The sequence below is a fragment of the Pristiophorus japonicus genome, chromosome 5, assembly GCF_044704955.1.
Source record: "Pristiophorus japonicus isolate sPriJap1 chromosome 5, sPriJap1.hap1, whole genome shotgun sequence".
NCBI lineage: Eukaryota > Metazoa > Chordata > Chondrichthyes > Pristiophoridae > Pristiophorus > Pristiophorus japonicus.
Window position 1 is genome coordinate 268,367,051 of NC_091981.1, and position 6,000 is coordinate 268,373,050.

Sequence of the window (6,000 nt, forward strand, 5' to 3'; positions counted from 1 at the left end):
CTGGTACGGTCATGGCCAAGGAGGGCAACAGAGTATTTGTTATTAAGCTCAAGAATGGGCAAACTTGCAGGAAACACATGGATCAAACAAAGCTGAGGCACACAGATGAGCCAAAGCAGTCGGGCGAAGAAACCATCGATGACCAACCAACCTACCAGCAGCCTTCAGTGAACTCAAGTGTCATCAGTGAACCCGGAATTTCCATCACGGAATTGTTCAATAAAAATGGACTTGCAATTCCTGACATGGTCACTGCCATCCCAACAAGTCAGCCACCCAGCAATCAGCCACAACAGACTCCACACACTCACCCAAGGCCGGAATGGAACTACGACGGTCAACCTGGGAGCGTAAAGCACCGGACCGTTTCAACCTGTGAAAGACTGTGATAAGATCTCAGAGGAGGGTATTGTCATGTATGTATATGCTGTTTTAAATCTGGTCCTGTGTAATTAGACAGGATTAATAAACAATTTCCTAGTAAAAGATCCCCTCGGAATGAGTGATCATAGCATGATTGAATTTCAAATTCAGATGGAGGGTGAGAAAGTTGGATCTCTAACCAGCGTACTAAGCTTAAATAAAGGAGACTATGAAGGTATGACGGCAGAGTTGGGTAAAGTGGACTGGGAAAATAGATTAAAGGGCAGGACGGTTGATGAACAGTGGTGTACATTTAAGGAGATATGTCACAACTCTCAGGAAAAATATATTCCAGTGAGGAGGAAAGGGTGTAAGAGAAAAGATTACCATCCGTGGCTAACCAAAGAAATAAAGGACGGTATCCAATTAAAAACAAAGGCATACAAAGTGGCCAAGACTAGTGGGAGGACAGAAGACTGGGAAGCTTTCAAAAGTCAGCAAAGAATGACTAAAAAAATGATCAAGAAAGGGAAGATGGACTATGAAAGTAAACTACTGCAAAATATAAAAACAGATAGCAAGAGTTTCTATAGGTATATAAAAAGGAAAAGAGTGGCTAAAGTAAATGTTGGTCCCTTAGAAGACGAGACCGGGGAATTAGTAATGGAGAACATGGAGATGGCAGAAACTCTGAACAAATATTTTGTATCAGTCTTTATGGTCGAGGACACTAACAATATTCTGGCAGTGGATCGTCTAGGGGCTATGGGGCAGGGAGGAACTTAACACAATCACAATCACAAAGGAGGTGGTACTTAGTAAGATAATGGGACTAAAGGCAGATAAATCCCCTGGACCTGATGGCTTGCATCTAAGAGAAGAAGCGGCAGGGATTGCAGATGCATTGGTTGTAATTTACCAAAATTCCCTGGATTCTGGGGAGGTCCCAGCAGATTGGAAAACTGCAAATGTAATGCCCCTATTTAAAAAAGGAGGTAGACAAAAAGCAGGAAACTATAGACCAGTTAGCCTAACATCTGTGATTGGGAAAATGTTGGAGTCCATTATTAAAGAAGCAGTAGCAGGACATTTGGAAAAGCAAAATTCGGTCAGGCAGAGTCAGCATGGATTTATGAAGAAGTCATGTTTGACAAATTTGCTGGACTTCTTTGAGGATGTAACGAACAGGGTGGATAAAGGGGAACCAGTGGATGTGGTGTATTTGGATTTCCAGAAGGCATTTGACAAGGTGCCACATAAAAGGTTGTTGCACAAGATAAAAGTTCGTGGGGTTCGGGGTAATATATTAGCATGGATAGAGGATTGGTTAACTAACAGAGAACAGAGAGTCGGGATAAATGGTTCATTCTCTGGTTGGCAACCAGTAACTAGTGGGGTGCCGCAGGGATCAGTGCTGGGACCCTAACTATTTACAATCTATATTAACGACTTGGAAGAAGGGACTGAGTGTAATGTAGCCAAGTTTGCTGACGATACAAAGATGGGAGGAAAAGCAATGAGTGAAGAGGACACAAAAAATCTGCAAAAGAACATAGACAGGCTAAGTGAGTGGGCAAAAATTTGGCAGATGGAGCATAATGTTGGAAAGTGTGATGTCATGCACTTTGGCAGAAAAAAAATCAAAGAGCAAGTTATTATTTAAAAGGAGAAAGATTGCAAAGTGCCACAGTACAAACAGTGGAACCTGGGGGTACTTGTGCATGAAACACAAAAGGATAGTATGTAGGTACAGCAAGTGATCAGGAAGGCCAATGGTACCTTGGCCTTTATTGCAAAGGGGATGGAGTATAAAAGCAGGGAAGTCTTACTACAGCTATATAAGGTACTGGTGAAGCCACACCTGGAATAAAGTTTTGGTTTCCATATTTACGAAAGGATATACTTGCTTTGGAGGCCGTTCAGAGAAGGTTCACTAGGCTGATTCCGGGGATGAGAGGGTTGACTTATCAGGAAAGGTTGAGTAGGTTAGGCCTCTACTCATTGGAATTCAGAAGAATGAGAGGTGATCTTATTGAGACGTATAAGATTATGAGGGGGCTTGACAAGGTGGATGCAGAGAGGATGTTTCTACTGATGGGGAGCCTAGAACTAGAGGGCATGATCTTAGAATAAGAGGCCACCCATTTCAAACAGAGATGAGGAGAAATTTCTTCTCTCAGAGGGTTGTGAATTTGTGGAATTCACTGCCTCAGAGAGCTGTGGAAGCTGGGACATTGAATAAATTTAAGATAGAAATAGACGGTTTCTTAATTGATAAGGAGATAAGGGGTTATGGGGAGCGGGCAGGGAAGTGGAGCTGAGTCCGTGATCGAATCAGCCATGATCTTATTGAATGGTGGAGCAGGCTCAAGGGGCCGTATGGCCTACTCCTGTTCCCACTGCTTTTGTTTGTAGTCACCAGATGGTGTCATTGTTGGAGGCCACTGAACAGCACGCACATTTTGACTTTAGAAACATAGAAACATAGAAAATAGGTGCAGGAGTAGGCCATTCGGCCCTTCGAGCCTGCACCAGCATTCAATAAGATCATGGCTGATCATTCACTCAGCCTGCTCCTGCACCTATTTTCTATGTTTTTTTTCTATGTACCCCTTTCTTGCTTTCTCTCCATATCCCTTGATCCCTTTAGCCATATCTAACTCCCTCTTGAATATATCCAATGAACTGGCATCAACAACTCTCTGCGGTAGGGAATTCCACAGGTTATGGTGCTGCTCAGGTATAAAAGGCCGGCCATTTTGTGAGTCAGACACTTTGGGACTAAATAAAGCACAGGCAAGGTCGTAACTTGTATAGTTAAACAGTACTCAGTTTGAACCTTTATTGCATACATAACAGGTATTGAGGATTGAGTGTTGGGAAGTGGGGTATTGAGCTGCGAGTAATGGGGATTGAGGTATTGAGGTGTGAGTGTTGGGGAGTGGGGTATGGAGGTGTGAGTGTCGGGGATTGGGGTATGGAGGTGTGAGTGTTGGGAATTGGGGTATTTAGGTGTGACAGTGTTGGGGATTGGGATATTGGGGTGTGAGTGTGGGGAGTGGGGTATTGAGGTGTGAGTGTTGGGGAGTGGGGTATTGAGGTGTGAGTGTTGGGGAGTGGGGTACTGAGGTGTGAGTGTTGGGGTTTGAGGTATTGAGGGGTTTGTGTTGGGGATTGGGGTAAGGAGGTGTGAGTATTGGGGTATGGGATATTGAGGTGTGAGTGTTGGGGATTGTGGTATTGAGGTGTGAGTGTCGGGGATTGGGGTATTTAGGTGTGAGTGTTGGGGATTGGGATATTGAGGTGTGAGTGTTGTGGATTGGGGAATTGAGGTGTGAGTGTTGGGGTTTGAGGTATTGAGGGGTTTGTGTTGGGGATTGGGGTAAGGAGGTGTGAGTGTTGGGGAATGGTGTATTGAGATGTGAGTGTTGGGATATGGAGGTGTGAGTGTTGGGGAGTGGGGTACTGAGGTGTGAGTGTTGGTGTATTGAGTGTGAGTGTAGGGGAGTGGGGTACTGAGGTGTGAGTGTTGGTGTATTGAGGTGTGAGTGTTGGGGAGTGGGTACTGAGGTGTGAGTGTTGGGGAATGGGGTATTGAGATGTGAGTGTTGGGATATGGAGGTGTGAGTGTTGGGGAGTGGGGTACTGAGGTGTGAGTGTTGCGGAATGGGGTATTGAGATGTGAGTGTTGGGATATGGAGGTGTGAGTGTTGGGGAGTGGGGTACTGAGGTGTGAGTGTTGGTGTATTGAGGTGTGAGTGTTGGGGAGTGGGGTACTGAGGTGTGAGTGTTGGGGAGTGGGGTACTGTGAGGTGTGAGTGTTGGGATATGGAGGTGTGAGTGTTGGGGAGTGGGGTACTGAGGTGTGAGTGTTGGTGTATTGAGGTGTGAGTGTTGGGGAGTGGGGTACTGAGGTGTGAGTGTTGGTGTATTGAGGTGTGAGTGTTGGGGAGTGGGGGTTGAGTGGCCTGGGATGAGGAGATGGGACCGGGGGCCAGGTGTGGATTGAGCCGGCGGTAGCTGCGCTGTCGGTCGGCGCAACCAGCAGAGGCCGCCGTGGGCCCCGGGCAGCTGCGCCGCGGAACCACCACACCCCAGTCCAGATTTAAATAGATTCATCTCCATAAAACACATACAACATATATAGAGCAATCGTACACACCTTCATCGCCGTATATACAAGACTCGCCGAGCGGTGAAGTCTGTGTTTAAGGTCCGAGTCCCACACCGATCGCCCGGGGGCGAAGCAGCAGCGAGGGCCGCGGTTACCTAGCAACCGCGCTCGGACCGAGAAGTCCGAGTTCAAGCAACAACAATCACTAACTGGTTTAAAAAAAATAATTTAAATGTAAATAATCTCCAGCTTGTATATTGTTATTTGTTCGTAATTTATTTATTTTATTTGTTTCTTAGTTAGAAAGATTCGTTTTTTGTTATCAATTCAAAAACATTTTTTAACCAGTTTGAAAGGAGGGAAATACTGTATTTTTGTCGTTTTGGCGAATTAAGTAAGTTCAGTGTTTTTGTGTTCTTTTATAAACATATAAACAAAACTTGTGATTGTTTTTGGATTGTAATTCTGACTTCAAGCTCCAGAGTCCCGTTGCTAAGTAACGTGGTTCCTGCACTTTCTTCTGGCAGTTCAAATGTTTGGGTCCCTGTGTCTGTGTCTCTGTTTAGTTTTGTTTTAATTTTAAACACAGTTAGAGAATTCTTGCGTTTCTTGCCTGTAATGTCTGTGAGCTTGTAATGTTTGTAGCTCCACACTGTGGATGTGGACGTATTGTGTACTGCAACTGCAGAGTTAATAATAAACAGAACCAGGCAGATTCCGGAGGCTTCCGAGAGAGCTGCCTGCCATGTTAGGAGCTGTGTGTGCTGTGCTCGGTGAATATATCACATTTGGCGATGAGATGGGATTTTTCGGATGATTTAAAGCTTAAATTTTGTTGAGGAAGGATTCAGCCAGCCGACAGAGAGACTTTGGAAGTTTCTCTCTTTGGGAAAAAGCTACAAAATCCGAGGTAAAATACAGCACACGGTGTGAACAGCTAGAGATTAAAATGGCAGGTGTAATCGGACATTTGGGGGAATATAGACATGACCGGGAACATTTTAAAGCGTATGTGGATCGGCTAGAAATGTATTTCACTACAAATAACATAATCGAAGTTCCAGACAATGCAGTCCAGAACCGGGCTGTGTTGGAATGTAAGAAAGTGATCTTATCAGAGGCCCTTGTAAATCTGCTTGTGCCTGACGAAACCCTCGTAAATCTGCTTGTGCCTGACGAGCCAAAGGACACAACGCTTAAAGAGATTTTAATGAAGCTGGAGCAGCACTATAACCCCAAACCGTTAGAAATTGCTGAAAGCTATCGTTTCAAGATTCGGAATCAAAAGATTGATGAAATTATCAGTGATTACATCGTAGCATTAAAAAAGCTATCGATGCACTGTAATTTTGGAAACTTTCAAAACCGAGCATTACGGGATCGTTTTGTTTGTGGGGTGAAAAATGATGCGATCAGAAGGAAGTTATTGATGACGGATGACTTGACTTTTGAGATTGCTTGTCAGACAGCGAGGTCGATGGGCATGGCCGAACAATATTCCCGAGAATTAAATAATGATTACA

At 44.6% G+C, this 6,000-nt stretch overlaps 1 protein-coding gene across 5 annotated transcripts in view; it reads right to left on the minus strand.

Annotated features, from left to right (window-relative positions):
• rnf32 (ring finger protein 32) overlaps window positions 1–4,634 on the minus strand; it is a 128,744-nt gene extending 124,110 nt beyond the window's left edge. For all 5 annotated transcript variants that reach the window (XR_011593272.1, XM_070880101.1, XM_070880098.1 and 2 more), the window contains exon 1: window positions 4,526–4,634. The gene's annotated coding sequence lies outside the window, so the exon portion shown is untranslated. The remainder of the gene's footprint in view (window positions 1–4,525) is intronic.
• Window positions 4,635–6,000: the final 1,366 nt, after the last annotated feature.